Here is a 20480-nt window from a genome sequence, read left to right on the forward strand (position 1 = left end):
CATCCATTAGAATACCTTTAAAAGAGTTAATGGATGCTTTAAAGGAACATTTTGAAAATAAACAGCATGGATTTCCATCATTCCATCCTTTCTATTCTCATGGAGCACAATCAAACGGGACAGGCTTTGTATATTTTTGGAACCCATTACCAAGACAGACTTCAGGTCATGCACCAGAAAGAACTCACCCACTGTGAAAAGCTCTAAATTAGAAGCCAAAAAGTGTGTGCACATCTTATGCAAAGAGCTTCAACTGAAATCTCATTAAGCAGTCATCTGTTAAGGGGTTGTTTCAGTAAGAGTGTAGAAACATAAAAATATGTTTTTTCCCTTTACATTTAAAATGGAAATAAAATTAAATTCAATTAGGCTGCTTTTCTGCCCGTGCTAAAAAGAGCTATTTGCATCAGGAAACAGCCCTACATACCTTGATAACAATCACATTTAAGATTTAATTGGACTTCCTTACTTCTGTCACCAGACCTTCCTGCAGCTTTGATGCTAAAAGAAACACTTATCTATTACATCTCTGCTCCGGCCTGCCATGCTTTTAAGAATGTATACCGCTGCTAGCTAAGACTAGTTTTTTTATTGTAAAAGCAAAAAGACAGAAGTTGAAAACTTTCAAAGCAGAGCATGCTGCAAGACAGGACAGAGGCTGTAATTCTCAATAGACTAAAAGCTGATTTTCAGTTAGGGTAAAGTAGAATATAGATAGTATCAGGTGTGAGTAAAAAATCAACCTCAAATCCAAACTTCCTCATTTCCCCAGCCAAGTAAAAGATTTAAAACGTTGCAAACTATGGGTTGATAACAAACTTTACCATGTCATACGTCTCTAGGAAGGCTCTTCACCTAAATCACAGATACATCAAGATACTTGTTTTTCTAGGTCTTCAGAGACCCAAAATAACATAAAAAAAAACATGGTAATATTTTTTAAAAAGAGAAGTTCAGAATGCTCACCACTTTATGTAAATTGTTAAATGAATTAGATTTATTGGTAACTGCACAGCCAAATTCAAAACCTGAGCGACTGCCAGATCTCTACAGCACTGATTTATTCCTTTTCTCTTATCTATAGATCTTTTCAAGATCTATACAAGATCCTGGAGTGAAAGGAAAAACAAGTAAGAATTGCTTGGTTCAAAGAATGTACATTATCATGTTGTTTGATGATCCTCGTACAGGTTCAAAAGAAATTTTAGAGTGTTAAAAGCTATCAGTTTTTATTTCCTTTTGATTTTTAATTAAATCAAACAAATATCTGTTTGTAACCTGAGGGCAGAATTTCACATTTAAATTTTATGTTGTAGGAACAAAGGAAAATTTTTAAAGAGGAATCCTCTGCACATCAGAAGATTCTTAATCTATACAAAAACAGTAAAATTGACCTAAAACAAGATACTGTTGGAAATACTGTACTTAAATGATCGTACCTAGTACTACTAATTTATTTTAAATCACAGTCGATATTTTTAACTAGGAACACAAAATAAAATCATGCAAACAAAACCAGAGGAACCAGCGTGATGTTTATTAGTTTCCAAAAATACACGGTATTGTTAAGAACTTTTTCCTCCACTGTATAAAAGGATGCTTGGTTATTAGGTAACTGTTTTAGCTGTATGTACTGTGAGTTTTCTCATGTTCGGTGGCAGCTATGATAAATTATCCCCAGAAACTAGCTGCATCCAAGCTTGACTTAATGTTGTGCATATTTTCTCGACGTTGTTTGGTATAAACGTTTGCCTCTCCTTTCTGTAGTCGTCGCCTCAGAGCAGACTTCTGCTGTTTTGTCAGCTGACATTTTATCTTCCTTTTCACCAGTTCCTACAAATAAATAAACAATTCAGTATCAGAAGTTTTTTAACATCATTTAGTACTAACATTACCATAATGATACTGTATTCTCAGTACTAACATGAACATGTGGTAGTGAACCTGTCGAGAAGACCACCATGCGCTGAGCAGCTGGTGATCCACACCAGGGTTAACTCGAGTTTGCCCAGGCCTGCCCTGTGCTGTGCTGCCCATACTGTGTGGCCCCAGAACCCCCTGTGGGGCTGCACAAATCCCTTGGCCTGGGGCAAACTCAGCCAGCTTCTTGGGACAGAGGAGCCTGCAGGCAGCTTCCGCCTGGTTCCAGTGATTACCACTGCTCTGTGGTCTTGCCTTTATCTAACAGAGCAGAAAGAAGTTATAATAAGAACTTCACCTCTTCTCAACAGCAGAAATTGAGCAAGCAGAGTTGTTTCTTTGTAAGAAAATCATGTAATTATCTCAACTGAGTGAAAGGGGAGAACCTCTGCTACAGACAAGGTCTACAGTATAGCTATGTGGTTTGGAGTCAGGGTCAGGGCTCTAGCATTTGAAGGGGTGTACGATCACCTGTGCTATTTTTTTTTTCTTTTAGCGTTAGCTCTAATAAAAAGCATCTTAGGTGATATCTTGCAGAGTTTAGGTGCCTTTCATTCAGGAATCATAATGAACCAGTACTTTTCAGTGCAAAACATATGCCTTCAGCAAAAATGATAATGTCCTGTGCTTGGAGATTTGACAAACATCTTGTAAGTAGAAAAAGGACCAAGAGAGTTTGCTCCAGCACAAGGAGAGATCTCCTTGTCCTTATCACAACCCATGAATATTTTTTACATCATCATGTTTTCTCCCCCTTTTTCCACCTGAGGACAGGGCTAAGAGAAGCATGGAGGAGCTGAGGTACCTGCTGGTGCAAAATTACCCCACAATCTAGTAACATTTCTTTTGCATTTACCCCAATTTCTCTTGCCTTGTTTTTTGTTTATGATACTGTCAGCACATTAAGTAGTAAGTTGGTAGTTAAGTCAGGAACCAGAAAGAATTCTTTTGGCACTGTTTAAAAACTGCTGTGACTAATACAACTAAATTATGCAAATACAAGGTAGTAAATAAATCCAGGTACCCAATGCTGATTTCAGTAAGAATGCTGTAGTAATTACATAGTATTCACCTGAATAGTAGTTTCCTAAGCTTTACCACATGCAGGTTGACTATCAAAAATGTGAATAAAAAGAGTAGTATAAGATCTGTCTTTCTTTCCTCGGAAGCTTAGCAGAACTCAGTATTTAAACAAGAGCATTTTGGAAATTAAATCTGTGAATGCTCTTTAAAAATATTCCAGAAGAAATTCCTGAGGAAAGCTGGTAAGAACTAGTTTAAACTGGGCCACTGATGTTTTTCTTCTGTCAGTAAGACAATTGTCATCCTCTGCTTTTTATAGGCAGAGCTCTGAAAAAAGGCTTCTCTACTTCTCCCACTTCAGTGGACAGATGACTTCCTTCACAGTTCATACAAGGCTCGCTAGAAGAAACTTTGCAATACAAATACCAGATATTTTCACTATGCAAAAATGTAAATTCACAAAATACTACTGCTCAACCACAGCATGCAAGTCTCACTAGTCTCTCCATCATCCTAAGCCTGACTGTAAGCAAAATGAATAAACAAATCTATCATTTATTATTTAAATTTTTGCATAGTTTGCATTATTTCCTATAATTAAATTGCAGCAGTCCCTACAAAGATTTGTACAAGCACAACAAGACATTTTATTTTGTCTGGAATAGCTTATTGTCTGTAACTCATAAGGCTTTCTTTTTGGCACAGTCACCCAGCTATGACTGCACCTACTGCTATTACTGCTATTGTTTATACATGCCCATATGAATTCCTTCTGTGTGTTTAATCTGGAAACCTGCTTATGTTTTAATGTGTTTCTTCATTGAGAAAGCTATATAAACAACAGAGAAGTGCTAGAAGCAGTAACAGGCATTGGCTCTAAGCAGCTCAGTGGGTCTTACTGCAGTGCCTTTTGTGTTTTTCGTTTTGCAATCACGTTCTGATGTTACAAATAGCTCATCATGCATATCCTTTCTTTAGTTCTAGTATTCAAAAGTTCAAATAAGATTTAACAATGGGCAGAAACATTTTACTTAGCGTAAGAGCATATAAATGGAAAGATTACACAAAGTAAATTGACACAGGATGTTTATGTGGCTGAATCTCTTGAAAGCTGCTTCTGCTTTTATCTTTCTTTTAGAACAGAATATTAGGTACTTAAATGCCATTTGAATATTTTAACAAGTTTGATGTGTCTGCCTACAGAAAAAACATGTGTTCGCTAAACAATCTGGAAGGTTTCTACAGTGAGTGACCACTGCTACCACCTACTGGTGTACAGAAATATAATTTCAAATAGGGATCTATAGGCGATTCCAAAAGAAATCCTACACGTTTAGGTTAGCAAACTGAAAGGGAAAAAATATGTATCGCATGGATCAGAAGCCAGGCGATTCCTAGCATTTATCCTAGCTCTTCTTTACTTCATTTCATAATTCAAGGCTAATTCTTTTTCTCCTTAATAAGGCACCAGGCCATGTCCTACAGTAAGAACAGGGATGACTAACAAAAGTCTCTCTTTCCTTCACACGAAGTCCTGTAAAAGTCTTACACAACTTGCAAACATGCTGTTCCCTAACACATTTATTTATGCATAAAACTCGCCTTTCTTCCATTTAAAATTTAGACACACTCTTTAAAATGTGATAGAGGTAGCCATACTGGATAGTATACTGAGTAGGGATGAAGAAAGATGTAAAATTCTGCCACAAAGTATTGATTTATGTAATGCTGAAAGTCAAATTCATATTGCCAAAGACACCATGACTACAATGAATTCATATCTATGTTTCAGAAATGTGGTAAGAGATGTGTTAAAAAGACAGATGAAAAAAGGCCAAGTTAAATCTTTACTCACGCATGCAAATTTAAAATACAAAAACATTAATTATGGGCAACAGAATTGATTTCTAGCAACAGAAATGAAATTAAAGTTGCTAATGCCGGAGTAGAGCTTTTGTGAAAGAGCAAAGAACAACACATGAAGTACAGCACTGGATATAATTCACTTGTAAACATGTAGAAAGCATCAGACCTATTTTCTGTGAACATGGAACTACAAACCAAAGATGTACATAGTAGTAATCAATTAAAGACAGTTACTGCTAACTACGTATTTGTAAAAATATCTTCAACAGCTACGTCCTAAGATGGTATCAGAGTAAACTAGACAGTAGCAGTAATAATTACCGGTGGAATGGTTGAACAGCTCCCAACACTGCTGGCTGACGTACTTTTAGTTCTTGTTCTGTGCTCCGCAATATGAACCATACTGTCTTCATTTCTAAAATATGTAAATTAATGTTTTATTCCATTCAGTGAGCATCATGTTTCAGTCATTTTTTTGATATACAATCAAAAGTGCTAGCAGAACATTTGAGTACTACAGAAAGAACATTTACATTTGAAATATTAACACTAGTTCAAAAAACACATTTTATGACAGGAAGGATTATAGTGCAATAGCCACATACATACTACACAAAGTAGTGTAAGAAAAAGAAGCTTCAGAACACTAAAAAGATTAATTCAGATTCTGTACATTGCCTAGGCGTAGAATTTCATGAAAAAGGAAAAATTCAAAAAGAAAACAGGGTATATGAACTTTATATATGCATTCAGGTACATGGGGAGCTTGCAAACTAATAGTTTGAATTTTATATAAGAAGGGGTTAGCTTAAAGGTAAAAAGGAATTTCCAAGTGTGTCAGTAAAGGCATTAAAAGCCACATGGTATGACGTTCAGTAAAATATATTTGAATAATATATTCCAAAGAGCTTGTTCTTGCTAATTTCAGCCGAATGAGGGGCAGAGGCTGAGAAAGAGCACTCTAATTATAAACTCACTTGTCAAAGCTACTTAGCAGCAGCAGCGTTTTAATATAAAAAAAAACTTTTACTCACATTATTACTAGAAATAAAGAAAAAAGAAGAAAATTTCACCACACCACTAGACAGTAAATATAAGTATTTACCTGTAAGGTCTCAATTCCTTATTTAAAGTTGACAAGTCAACCAGATCAGGGCATTCATCGTTGTCCTTATCACTGCTGCCCTCTGTCTGATTTTCAGCAGCATCGTCAGGTATTCTTTTGTGCTCAGAAAAACCAAGTGCACAACTCTCTGCATCTTCACTGGACTTCGAAAGCACAGGCTGCCCTTCAACCTTTTCTAAGGCTGAACTCAACTCTGACATACTCAGTCCTTGTGAATTTTCACTACTTTCTGTGGCTTCAGCATCTTCACTGTGATAACAAGTCTTCAGAGGTTCTGCTTTCAGAAACCACTTCATATATGAAGTCTGCATTGTTTTCTTTATCTTGGCTGAGGAAGTTGGCGTTACTTTCAGCATCTTCTACAAATTCCCTCTCCTCTGTTGTATGATCATCCTCATCAGAGCACTCCGGGAAAAGCAGCTCATCATCTTCCTGCATTTCCTTTGTATAACCACTGGCAGCAATCTCTATGTCAAGAGAACTCTCTCTCCTGAAAGAAATAGAAGTGAGCTTTCTTTTAATATATCAAATCATTATGCTGTATTTTGGATTAAAAATACTATCCAGTTAGACTATAATTACCATGCTATTAACAAAAAGAGTATACTCCATTGGAACATAGGTAACATATTACAGTGCAGGGCTTTGGGTAGTTAGCAGAATGTAGCCTGACAGAACCAGACTTTCATACAAGATGATTCCATCTTCATAATCAGCACTTACTGAAAGCAAACAATTTGATTTTAACAAATATAATACTTAAATTATGCTTGTGCAAACAGAACGATGAAGGACATGTTGACACACACACAGACAATTCCCCTTTGAGAAAGGGCTCAGAGTGATATAAAACCCTTTTAACTGAATCAGCTTTGCTCTTAAAATATGTGAGAAAATTGTTTGCTTTTCAAAAGGGACAAACTACAGTAGGAAAATTTTGAAGATAATATTTGAAGAGGCGGTCACCACATGTACTAGCATTTTGAAAATTAAATTTAAAATTAAAAACTAAGTTAATACTTGATCCCCCAGGACTGTTAACCATGGTTTTAAGAGTCAGAGAAACTAATTCTGCGTCACCGTAACATTTACGGCATTTGGATGTATCTCTTTCCCCTAGCTGCAAGAGGTAAGACAAAGGAGACAGCAGATTTTAAGACGTGCTTCAGTTTTTGGAAACCACTTTTAGTAACTGCCAGTGAAGACAGTATGGATCCTTTTTACTGTAAGAATGACAAAAATATTTCAAATTGGCTCTTTTTCCCCCTGTTCACTTCTAAAATCATCTCTCAGAGGCATCCATTTTTCTCAGAAAACCAACGTAACTACCATAACATGGGGGAATTACGAGTCAGCTGGCATTTTTTACCTGATATCTTGGAATGATGGGAAGAGCTCACTCTCATAGTTGAAGCGTTTCTTAAAAAACTCCTTAATGCAGTTAACATCCCTGTCAAAATACCTGTTTAAAAAATACAGAATTGTAAAAATGCAATAATCAAGGAAATTAAGTCTACTGGTATGACAAACTTTTACTCTACTTTCTTGCCTTTTATTTGAATATTAATAACCATCAGTGACTCGAAGTGAGAAAGTACACGTGTAGGTATACATACATAAATGCAGATTATTTCTATTCATTTCTTAATTGAAAGAAATAATATTAACTGAGAAGCAATTAATTACACATTTATCCTAAGGAGATTTCTACTCATTCATGAAACAAATTGCATTTGTAATGTATGGTGAAAACAGTAGAAAAAGAATTTGAAGCAGGCTTATGAAAACAAATCATGGTTGACTATTTGTTGTTATCAGCACTTAACTGGTTTATTTTGCATACATCATTTGTACGTACCATTCAGCATTTGGATGTGATGTTGATATCATCTGAGGGAAATCAATCATAGTGACATGATCATCATTATCCAGTATGAGATTAACTTCATTGAAATCCCCATGAATCAAACCATGATTGCCAAGTTTTACAATTAGATCCATTAATTCACTGTAGACAGCAGCAGGGTCTTCGATGTGGTGTACTTGGCATCTGGAAAGTTAAATAAAAAAGAAAATATCCTGAACCCTGAAGGAATTAATTTAAAAATATAGACAAGGCATATGAGTTACATCTGAGAGAATGACAGGGTCACAATTTGAGTCGTAAGGGATCTCCAGAGGTTACTAGTCCAATACTCTGCTCATAGCTATGTCAATTCTGAGATTAGATGAGACTAATCAGAGCTCTACCAATGCGGGCTTGAAAGTTTCCAGGGATGGAAACATACTGTGCAATCTCCACCACACTGCCCTCATGGGGAGAAAGCTTCTCCTATCTCCAGGTTAAATCCCTCGTTTTAACTAAAGCCCTTTGTCTCTTGTACTCCTATCAAACACGATGGTTATGCTGCCTAATTTAAACAATGGATCAGCGAATTTTTATGTCTGGATTGTTTTAGGTAACTTAGGTCTTCTTGTATTCAAATGCCATTCAAATGTCTCACAAAAAAGTGTTTTCAAGACTAAGCTGGGGATAAGGCAAAGCCAAAAAAAAAAAAAAAAAAAAAAGCTTAAAGCACTCCAGAATATACTCCAGCATAAACTCCAGAATAAAAGCAAAGTATATGTTTTGCCCCAAAAGTGCGCAGAATAGACATCACCTTATTTTTACAAGCAGAATAAATAGGCAGCTGTCTTATTATACCAGGAGCTGTCAAGAAGCCGTCATTTACAGCTAATTTGTGATATATTTTGGCCTGAATGCAACACTGTAGTGTTATGAGAACATATCAGTTGCACATACAAACAAAACACAATGGAATTCAAGCAGCTCTGTAATAGGCTGCTGTTGAATATTTTCATATTAACAGCAAAATTAATTGGTGACATTTCTTATAGCCAGAGGTCTGTATCATAAAATATATCATTTGTTCTTTGAATTTGGAAGTCATCTAAACTGGTATCTTCTGAGATGCTGATCACCTGAAATAATTTCTCATCTAGTACAGCATCTCCTTCAGGAAATGCTTAGTTAAAATTGCAGAACTGGGATAGCATGGTAAGCCTCACCTGCAATGCCCACATGTAACTTTAAAGCTTTCTGTCTACAGGACAGATGTGGAACTATTTAACAAAGGCGGGGAAACGGGATAGAATAAAGTCTTAAAAGGCACTTCTTCAATGTAACTCTTCAACTGTATACTTTGGGATTAATTACACTGAACCTTTGTTACTGTACATTATACAGAGTATCAAATAGCTATTTTGCATTCTGCTATGGAAACAAAACAAGCCATTCATTCACATACAAAATTCAACATTTTTTCATGTTTCTGGATGTTGAAAAACTGAAGAAAAGTAATCTTCCTTGAGCAAAAAACAGCGTTCAATGCACACAAATACATAAAATAAAAAATAAAACAAACAAAAAACAAACACCCCCCAAAAAAATCAACACAGAAGTTCTACAATGGCAACTGTACAAGTTGTAATCCTACCTGAATCTTTACCACAACCTGGATCATGAACTGGAGCTCAGAACGTGGAGGATACACAACTCAATACTGAATATTTGATATATTGAATATATCAATATTGAATATCATTGAATAAATAACATATAGAACATAAAATTTCTGTGTAGAAAATGGTTGTAGCACTAACCTCTGTATCACATTGCTCCTCTGATGTATTCCGTACTTAAAAAAAAAAAAAGTCTATTTCCACCAGTCTTTTTGGACAAAGAGAGTATGTTTTTAGTTTTCCTTCTCTCACAAATTTCTCCAAATATAATGAAGCAGAACCCTAGCCGTTCTGGGCCTGACTTTATTCATGCTTTATTCAGCATGATCAGAACTGACTCACACAATAAGGAAAAATGTCATCCCTGCTGTCTTACTGAACCTATCGTTGTTAGGGTTTCTGTAAAACAGACTTCAAGCTTCCAAACTTACTAAGGGTAGCCATCAAGGAGTTCCATAATAACTGCGTGCCTGTTGTAGTCTACAGGTTTTGGAACAGGAAATCCTCTGTCATACAAAGCCTGGAAAGAGACAACATATTGAAAAAATAAAAGATAACCATTAAGAAAACATTACATACATGACAAACTACAAATATAAGATAAGCAGTTAAGCACCATTGCGGAAGCAGCATCCTACACATTATTCAACTGCTAACTGTAAAAGTCAAATCATGTGCTTAAGGAGGAAGAGCAATCTGAACTTTCACTACTAACTATGCTTCTGTATTTTCCAGAGTTTAGTTATCCTGCAGGTGGCAGGAAAACACAACGGGATAGAAAAACAGCAGAATCGTATCTGGTCTGTTAGCTTAAGAAACCACCAGCAGATAATTGGGAATAGGGTGTTAGAAAAAGGTTCAACAGTTCTTGTAAATACAGTTTGGCCTGGTCAGGTAATCCACACTCAGTCTCAGTAAGGCAAAAGTTTCTTCTTAAATATTAATATCCAGTATTACACTACATTAAAGATTAACTAAAGGTAGGTCATAGTATTTTGTAGCTCTGTTAGCTTGCTCTAACCATATTTACCAAATCATTCACTTGATTCACAGAATGGCTCAGGTTGGAAGGAACCTTAAAGACCACCTGGTTCCACCCCTTCTGCCATGGGCAGGGACACCTCCACTAGACCAGGCTGCTGAAAGCCCCATCCATCCTGGCCTTGAACACCTCCAGGGATGGGGCATCCACAGCTTCTCTGGGCAGCCTATGCCAGTGCCTCACCATCTTGAGCACAGAATTTCCTCCTAGTATCTAATCTCAATCTACCATTATTTTAATTTAAAACTGTTACTCCTTGTCCTATCACAACACTCCCTGAAAGAGTCCCTCCCCAGCTTACCAGTAGGCCCCCTTAAGTACTGCAGGCTGCTATTAGCATTCCCTTAAGCCTTCTCTTCTCCAAGCTAAATAACCCTGACTCTCAGCTTTTCTTCACAGGAGAGGTGCTTCACCCCTCTGATCACCTTTGTGGTCCTCCTCTGGGCCCACTCTAACAGCTCCACATACTTCTTGTGCTGGGGGCCCCAAACCTGGATGCAGCACTCCAAGTGGGGCCTCACAAGGGCAGAGCAGAGGGAGACATTCACCTCTCTCCACCTGCTGGCCACTCCTCTGTTGATGCAGCTCAGGAGGCTGCTGGCCTTCAGGTATGCAAACAAATACTTCTGGCTTATGTCAAGCTTTTCATCCACCAGAACATCCAAGTCCTTCTCTGCAGGGCTGCTCTCAGTGTGCTCTCCTCCCCGTTTGAAACTCATCGCTTACAGACCTAACAAATACTCTGTAATTATGTTTGTGGAAGTGATCCAAATTGACAAGACTAAAATACTAGTAGATACTTCACGAATTTTCCCTAGCATATAGTCTTTCCTAAGACAAGGTTAAGTGAAATGGCAATAGTTTATTCACTGCCTTTATTAAGACTCAGATGACTGGACAGCTTCACCTGAAATTTTATGGAAATTGCTTCAGTTCCATACGACTTCCATGGCAAAGTTTGATTTTGTCACTTGAAAGTATACAAAATGCATCAGCACTGTCATTCTCTGAAATGTATACTTTAAGTCCACTAAAAAAAAACAAATAAAAAGCATACATCCTAACATATACTGCAAATATGAAGTGATGAGAAGATAATCTGAGAAGTACATTCCAGACTATTACATCGTTGTTAATATGGTGCAAACAACCACCTACCTTCATGTAGGCAAACTCTTTCATTGCTGCTAGCCGGGATAAATACAGCCATGACATTTTGTGCCTGTGCTTATGGTAGTCACGCTTATTTTTCAGGCTGCGAAAGGAAGTTCTTCCAAGCCTGTGCAATTTCATTGCAAACTGCTGCTCGTCTTCATTTGCAACAATATAAATATCTAGGAGAAAAAACAGCAGCACAGATCTGAGAAATAAATGGTATCTGACAGGTATATAATGCAACAGTGCAGTGAGAAATCGGTTACTTGACTTCTTGTAACTGCTATTTCTGGAATAGCAAAGTCTACTACACTTCTTTTAACAGAAAAGACAACCAAATTTGTATATTATGTATTACAAATCTTAACAAGAAGAAGTCATTGGTGAAGAGATTATGCTGCTCCACTAGTAGAATATCATAGAATCATTACGGTTGGAAAAGACCTCCAAGATCATCTGGTTGAACCATCCATCTGATCTGAAACATATTTCAGACTAGAGGATAAGAAGTAACTTAATGGCACACTAGAAAAGACTTCTCTTGACTGGACAGAAAACTCAAGGTACCTCTTACTTTAAAACAGTGTTAGCAATTGGCTATGTTTCATTTTTACCATTTGTCCCCAATAATCCTCTTTTTTTTTTTTTCGTCATTTTTTAATGACAAAAGACATGCTGTGCCAAATTACAATCAACATATGAGCATGAGAAACCAAGATAGCACTCCAATAGTTTGGACTGTATATTACTTTTTTTTTTTTTTAGGTGGGATGAAACATTTGATGTTAACCTTTTTGACAGAAGGCTTCAAAATTCTTTGCAAGTCACAAGACAACTGTCACCTGTTTGCAAAATACCTTTTAAGGAACCATCCAAGAATTGTACAAAATGGTCAAAGTGGAACAACACTTGTGAAAAAAATCAGATGTAGTCAAGACTCACACAGAACTTGAAGTGACCATAAATTTTGGTGTTTGACAGATTAACTGATATGACTATCCAAAGGTAAATTCACCAAGTTTCCAACAAATTAACAAAAATACAGACCCATTTCTTCTAAAAAAAAAAAATATATACTGAAAACACTTTTTTAAATTACCTGATTCTTTGCCAACACCCATCTGGTTTCCAACAGAACTGATGACTTGCCGGGAAGACAGAGTTCTCAAGGCAAGGTAATCATATCCCGCATTAGTTAACCGATAGCCCTGGACAGCTAGGAAAAAATAAGTTACACAACATTTCATTCCATATTATGCATGTGTTTCTTTTAAAAGAAGTTTCATTTTGGTCTCTCTTTTTTTTTTTTCCTGCTTATGGTACACAACACTCAAATAGTATTTTCACTGTTGGCTAGTATCAACCCAACTTGACAGTAAGTTTAAATTCGTGCAAGCCTTTTGAAAACTAACTGGATAAAAAGTAGACATTTTGTTAGCCCCTTGGTAACGCAGGCAGTGACAATGGTTCAAATTGCATAGGATTACTTTGAAAGATGATTACTTAGGAGACACGGCAAGGATTCAGGATTGTTTCAAAGACCTAAACCAAACCTTAATGGTCTGAAAAACGGAGACAAAAAGGAGATGAATTTCATGAAGACTCCCACATTGTGCTTGCAAAGCCAGATGCAAGTGCAAGACTAAAGGAAATCCAACACTACTAACAGAATGGGACAGAATAAATACTACTTTAGTGATCGTTCCTGACCGGCTGAAGGTATAAGGCTTTTGCAGTCCGCTCCAGTTTGTCTGCTGTAAGACTGTAACACATTTGGGCTGATCCCTATGTGAACTTAAATACTACCTTAGCTAACAATTATTTATTTTATCCACGAATTTGGACGAACGAATCCATGAATTTCAGAAATCACCAACACCATTTGTTGCTGAAGGAGTTCACATTCCCCAGCTAGCCCCAAGGCGAGACGGGGCTCACAAACGCCCCGGATACCCGAATGACCAAGCTACCGCACTTCTGTGGCGCTGAAGAACCGGGAGGGCCGGGAGGAGGCTCCCAGCGCAGGCCCCACACTCACTTTTGGTCCGCTCGTAGGCCAGGAGCTTGTGCTTGGCCAGCTCCCGCAGCACCTTGTTGCAGCCGCCGTGCTTCAGGCTGGCGATGGGCGCCACCGGGCTGCCAGGCACGATCTCGTGGTTCTTCATGCCCATCTCCACCTGCCGGGGGGCGAGAGGGAACGGTCGGCGGCATCAGCGGGGAGGGGACGGGAGGGGAGGGGGGGAGCTGCGCCTTCCCTTCCCTTCGTTCCCTTCCCTTCCCTTCCCTTCCCTTCCCTTCCCTTCCCTTCCCTTCGTTCCCTTCCCTTCCCTTTTCCCTTCCCCTGTCCCCGTCCCGTCCCGTCTCACCGCGGTGAGCACCCTGAACTGCTGCCCGTTGAGGTACCGCAGCACGGCCACGTTCAGCTTCCCCATGGCGGCCGCGCCCGCACCCCCCTCACAGGGCTGGCCGGCCTCACGCGGACGCACCGCGCATGCGCACGCCCCCCTCTCCCCTACCTCGCCCTACCGGCGGAGCCTGTTTTGGGTCCTGGCAGCTACATAGAGACGCGTGTCCTCCGAAGTATCTTCGCATACCGAGCCGGTAGCAAAGTCACTTACAACTCAAAATAGAGACAAAACAAGCCTCTACGAATCGAGACAGAATAAGCCTTAAGGTGATGGCTTAACCCCTCGCTCTACTCTAAAAGAGTTAATGGGGTTGCATGTGTATCTGCCCAGACCGATCCAGTGGGAACACCACCCACGGCACCAGACACCCAGAGCGCTGCCCCCCGGCTGCAACTGCGCATGCGCGGCCACCGCCCACGGCCATGAGGGGGGGGGGGGGGGTGGAGGCTCCCAGTGCGCATGCGCCTGGCAGCCCCGCTCGGTGCGCACGCAGAGGGCAGTGGGGCGGGGCGGGGCGGTTCCAGACCCGGGGGTTGCGGGTTCGAGTCCCGGGGCGGACACGTTTCTTCGCCGTGACACCCCGTTATTGCCATAACTAATACCGGGGCCCAAAGAGGCAGAAATACAGCTGCAGCCATCCCATCCGTGTGTGGTTAGGTAGCAATACCTGGGAACAAATCATGTCTAACCTGCGGTGTGATGTTGCTCACGGAGGCTGGTTTTCCATTATATGTTATCACGGTTACCTCTGTCTGCACCGGTTAACGCGAAAACGCCCAGCAATGTTTCCCAGGCGCTCAAATTTTGCTCGAATTTTGCAAATTTTAGCTGACAGAGCTGCAGCTCGCGAACCGCTGCCTCTGGGGGGCGGCAGTGTTTTAGAGATGAAACTGAAGTGTTTTTTGGTGGTGGTTCCTTCCCCCTCCGTCCTGCAAGATGGCATGGCAGAGAAATTATTTTCTGGTTTCTCATGTAGGTCCTCGTGTAGTCCTTCTTACAAGCTGCCTATATGGACTAGTCTATAAAGTATTTCTGCTAGAAACATGAGGAATATGTGACTGCAACGTGAGTATCCAAATGAGGTAACTCCATGCAAAAAAAGGGGATGTTAACTCCCTGTATAATCAGCTAATTAAGAGGCTGGCTGTTTCAATATATGCATAATATAGTGGACAGTAAGGCTATCCAGAATTTAATTCTTGGCTCTTAAGGCATCTGGAAAGTTGAATTTGTGAAATCAGATCTTAAATTTCAGCATGAACAGACGAACAGTTCAAACAAACAAAAAAGCAAAAAACAAAATGTGATCTTAAAGTCAGAAGTTTAACCATGAAACTTCTCTAGAAGTCTGTACTGATGTAACTGTTAATAAGCACTGTAAAAAATACTGTTATTTTTGACTGGTCAGTATACTTCTAAGGACCTGGCTGACATCATGAAGAATACACATAAGTACATTCAATTTTTTGTATTTTTAAGCATTATAGGTTTCACCCATTTTATATGCATGCATGTATATGTGTATGTACATGAATGATCATTGTGGTGTCAGAAAAAACTCAGTGTTTATAAAGTTTTTCTAATGAATAGCAGAATCCATGCCAAGTGTACAAATGCTGCACATTCTCTTCTGCAAGGAGTTTTATAAATCCCCAAAAGCTGTAGGTTAGTGTAAGGTTTGAACAGTGCAGTTCATATAGTGGGCTCTTTCATAGTAGTTTTAGGAAACTACTGTTCTCAAGATAGATATGAATGCTTAGCAGTTTTATTGCTTCAGGTGTTCCGTTTCAAATGAAAATTAGTAATAAACCTAAAGGGAATAGATTGTGGGAGCGTTAAAGTTTATAGTTTAGGTAATTGCTAAGGTGTCTGAATTAGTAAAAAAAAAAAAAAAAAAAAAAAAGTAATTGCTGTATGTATAAAGAGCCCACAGTGGCTCTATGTTACCTACATGTTTATATCTGCAATTTTAGATCAGCATTTGGCACTTGTCAAGGAAGTGTTTAGTCACTTCATGAGCCTTAGTTGGTGGTCAGACAGCTCCGTTTGCATTGGAGTTGAGGCTTGTCTGATACGTGTGAGGTCTAGCTGGGGTCTATTCCCCCATCGTAGCTGAAAACAGCCTCCAAAAGGCTGTAAAGCAGGGTAGTGGATATTTTTAGAGTGGATAACATGGGAACCTTTCAGCTTTAATTCAGTGATACAGAATATTTAACACTTAAGTCTTTCCTAAAATACTTACTAATTCAGCTTTTCAGATTCTTTTATTTGTTAAAAACTATAGGGCTTGCAAAGCACACCATTATTTTAATGCTCATGTTGAGCAGTATGTAAAGCTTAGCGCTCGTGCAGTACATTAGTGAGGTTTCTTTCCACACATGCAGGCTTCTCAGCTCTGCCTCATCGTGGTGGTACTGCTCTCAGTAGTAGGGATAAACATAAAGTCTGAAAGGTTGGCTCGTTTGCTAAGCTAGTTAAGTTTCTTATGTTTGGTGAGAGACTTCCAACAAGTTCTATACATAGTAGTGTGTTTTTTAGACATTAAACATTTAACATTAAAGGCAGGTAACAGCCCCTTCCTGCAGACTGAGTGGTGCTAACTTAAGGTGTGTGGCAGTCAGAGGTGGGTACAAGTTGATGCCATGTGGTAAAATTGTATACATGTATATGCCATTGGCAGTTCTTCTGACTGGTTACTAAGGTTCTGTAAGCCAAATTCTATAATCATCAATCATCTGTTGTTTGCATATGTCTTAAGGAGGGCAGTCATTTTTCTTTGTCATTGTGATAACTGCTTAGTTTTCAAAAAAGGAAGGAAAGACAGAGAGCTTTATTATTATTATTATTATTATTATTATTATTTGAATTTGAATTGCTGTCCAGCCAGAGACATGGGTGCAGAGGGAGTTTGTCTGTCAGATGCCATTTAGAGAGCTCTGGTACATAAATTAGAGTGGAGAGATCAGAATGAGCCTCGATACTACTTCATTTATTTGATCACAGTGTGGGGAGAATTGAGACTTTGAAGCCAGTTTCTATGTGTTCAGATGGAGAATAAAACCATGAGAAGAAAAAGAGTAGAGCTCTCTCCTGGGCATAGAAAACTGGCAGGCTGTGACAAAGCGAGAGCTCTCAAAACCTTCCTATCAAACCTCAAACTTGGACCTGTCATTTTCTGGATGGCCAGTTTCCTGCCAGCCCACCTATTAGGTCATTAGAGATTGGAGGTATGTCCCTTCTAGGCCCTGGGTAGACTACCAGAGGGGCAGTGTCTAGCATCAAATGAACCTAGCTGCTCATTTTTGAAGTAGTAAGGACCTAGTGTCAGAAACTGGTTTTGTTATTTGAGCCAGGTTCTACTGACTGCATATGATTGACTCCAAGCCTGGACAGATATTCTCTCCACTTGAATACGTCTTTTACCAGAGCATAACAATCAATTAACAATCAATTAACAATCGACCTCATCGCAGTCTACAACTTCCTAGTAAGGGGGTGTCGAGAGGAAGGAGACCTTTTCTCCATTAACACCAGCAACAGGACCCGCGGGAACGGGGTTAAGCTGAGGCAGGGGAAGTTTAGGCTTGACATCAGGAGGGGGTTCTTCACAGAGAGGGTGGTTGCACACTGGAACAGGCTCCCCAGGGAAGTGGTCACTGCACCGAGCCTGATTGAATTTAAGAAGAGATTGGACTGTGCACTTAGTCACATGGTCTGAACTTTTGGGTAGACCTGTGCGGTGTCAAGAGTTGGACTTGATGATCCTTAAGGGTCCCTTCCAACTCAGGATATTCTATGATTCTATGAATTTACGCTGACATACTTCTCAATTTTTATGTTTTTCCACCTGTAGATTGCATCTCACTGTAGGTTGCATTTTAGTCTCCTAATTTATTCCCTGATTTTTATTTTTATTTTTGTACCACCTCATTAGTGAATGTAGAAGAAAATGCATACTAGCTGGGCTGCATCCGGAAGTGCAAACCAAAGTGCTATAGATAGCATGAATGTAGGAAAAACACACTTTATTGTCTTAATGAAGAAAAATAAGCTTTAAACTGACTTTAAATATGTCATAAGACTTCATGGTATTAGAAAACATGCTAAAACAGGCTGAAAAAACTATTATGAATCTCTCGTTTTCCAATACATTCTTAGACCAAATCCTTTGAGATTCAGAGCTATTGTCCTCACTTTAATGTGACCTTCTTTAATGCAACCTCATAATACCTTGAATATACATCTCTATGAGCCTGTGATAATATTAAACAATCATAAAGTCAATTGTTTTATAACTATTACATTATGAATTCTTTGTGTTTGTGGTACACTGAAAATTTGTTCATTGATCTTTTGCTTAATTCTACAGATACTTTTCTTACTACAGCCTGCATACAGAATGTTCTTTAAATGAGCACAGAATGTGCTTCAGGTAATTTAAAGGCTTCCTGGCTATCTTAAAAATTATATTGATTTTCACCTTGAATATTCACCTGTCCTTTATTTTTAGAGATATACAGGGAATGTGGGAGGGGAAGTGCGCCTTTTCCCCTTTTTTTTTTTTGTCACTCAGCACAAGGACAGTTATTGCCCAGCAATAACAGTATGTTCCATTTAGAGTCCAAAGCACTAATATCATTACTTTTTCTCTAGCTTTGATGTAAAAAAGATCCTGATTGTGGTTACAGAATCATAATCCTTCAGTATTTATTTTGAGGAGCTGTGAAGCCAACTTTTAACTGCCTTTGTATTCTACAGCTTTTTGTTTACAGCCTTTCTTCCTCTCTTTTTTCAATCTTATTTTTAGAAAAAATATAATAATGTTGCTGATAAGAGAAATGTAGCAGTCTTTCAGGCAAGTAAGAATAACCAGTATTAAACAAAAGGTAGAAAATCAGAAAACTATTGGCTAAAAGCTGCTATCTTGAAATGAGACTTGTTTGTTTTCAATAAGTAATTTTCTTATTTCTCTTCAAGAATGAAAGATTCTCAGTGAAAGCTAGTAGTTAAAATTAATATCCACTTGATGTGAAAATGGAACAAACATCAGAAGGACCAAGCATTTTGCTTGGCTAAAGAAACTGCAGTTCTCAAGGTAGGATAATAATTCTAAGTGAAAAATTTTCGTTTTTAAATACTTTTAATATTTCACTTTTAGAATTTGCATTTGCTTTCAAAAAGCAAATGTGGTTGGATTAGAAGGGTGTAAACTTGTACGTTCTCGTTTATTTTTAAAAGTGTTAACTTAGGATTTTTTTATTTTTATTTTTGAACAGAGGAGGAATTTATCTACGTTGGGAATTTGTTAATAGATAATTGATGTATACAATGGATATGCATATACCATTTGGATTTTTTTTCTACTGTAGCTTCACGCAATTTTTGGCATTGTAATCTTTCAAGATGTCAATGCTTCTTTATACATTTCATGCGCTTATATGTAAAGTATGTTTAAATAAGCCACTGTTTTCAGTAGATCCTGCTTTTTCAGTGAAACTCGCGTTTTGAATATTGTGGTTGTCAGAATTCTGAAGCAGCAATGCAATAAAAGAAGTTGTATAAGATCTTTTATATACAGAAACCTAGATGTACACTTTTGTTGTGGTTTAACCCGGCCGGCAGCTAAACACCACGCAGCCGTTCGCTCACCCTCCCCCCTCCCTCTCCGGGACGGGGGAGAGAAATGGAAAGTGAAGCCCGTGAGTTGAGATAAAGACAGTTTAATAAGACAGGAAAATAATAATAACAAAATAATAATAAAAATAATAACAATAATAATACAATGATGATAATAGGAAAGTAATAATAGTATGTACAAACAAGTGATGCACAATGCAATTGCTCACCACTCGCTGACCGATGCCCAGCCTAACCCCGAGCAGTCCGGCCCCTTCCCCCCCAGCTAGCCACCCCTATATATTGTTTAGCATGACGTCAGATGGTATGGAATACCCCTTTGGCTAGTTTGGGTCACCTGTCCTGGGTCTGTCCCCTCCCAGCTCTTACTGCACCCCCAGCCTGCCCGTTGGCAGGACAGAGCAAAAGGCTGAGATGTCCTTGGCTTAGTATAAGCACTGCTCTGCAACAATTAAAGCATCGGGGTGTTATCAGCACTCTTCTCATCCTAAGCCAAAACACAGCATTCCACCAGCTACTAGGAAGAAAATTAATTCTGTGCTAACTGAAACCAGGACAACTTTGCATATATGTATAAGTGCTTTTCTCTGGTTACAGTGTTTGCAGTCTAGTGCTAGTAATCTTTACTATGAAAGGACTTTCTATTTTTAATCCTTTAGATAATTTTTCTTTATAAAGAAATATAATTAAAAGTGACTTTATTGCGAACAGTTTTGAAGTGCTGAAATTACACATGCTGCCTATTTTTCAAAGCCTGTTACTGCTAATGAGTTTTTTATCA

The 20480-nt window shown here is 38.6% G+C and overlaps 1 long non-coding RNA gene and 1 pseudogene across 2 annotated transcripts; one reads left to right on the forward strand and one right to left on the reverse strand.

Annotated features, from left to right (window-relative positions):
* Positions 1 to 1515: 1515 nt before the first annotated feature.
* Positions 1516 to 14139, reverse strand: LOC140001239 (serine/threonine-protein kinase RIO2-like; annotated as a pseudogene).
* Positions 14140 to 14574: 435 nt separating this feature from the next.
* Positions 14575 to 19643, forward strand: LOC140001240 (uncharacterized). Of its 2 annotated transcripts, XR_011806327.1 has the most exons (5): positions 14575 to 14719; positions 15039 to 15127; positions 18432 to 18494; positions 19040 to 19157; positions 19339 to 19643. It is a non-coding gene; the product is annotated as an uncharacterized lncRNA (long non-coding RNA). The 2 variants fall into 2 exon arrangements; XR_011806326.1 differs by having other exon boundaries at positions 14575 to 15127.
* Positions 19644 to 20480: the final 837 nt, after the last annotated feature.

The sequence above is a fragment of the Anas platyrhynchos genome, chromosome 39, assembly GCF_047663525.1.
Source record: "Anas platyrhynchos isolate ZD024472 breed Pekin duck chromosome 39, IASCAAS_PekinDuck_T2T, whole genome shotgun sequence".
NCBI lineage: Eukaryota > Metazoa > Chordata > Aves > Anseriformes > Anatidae > Anas > Anas platyrhynchos.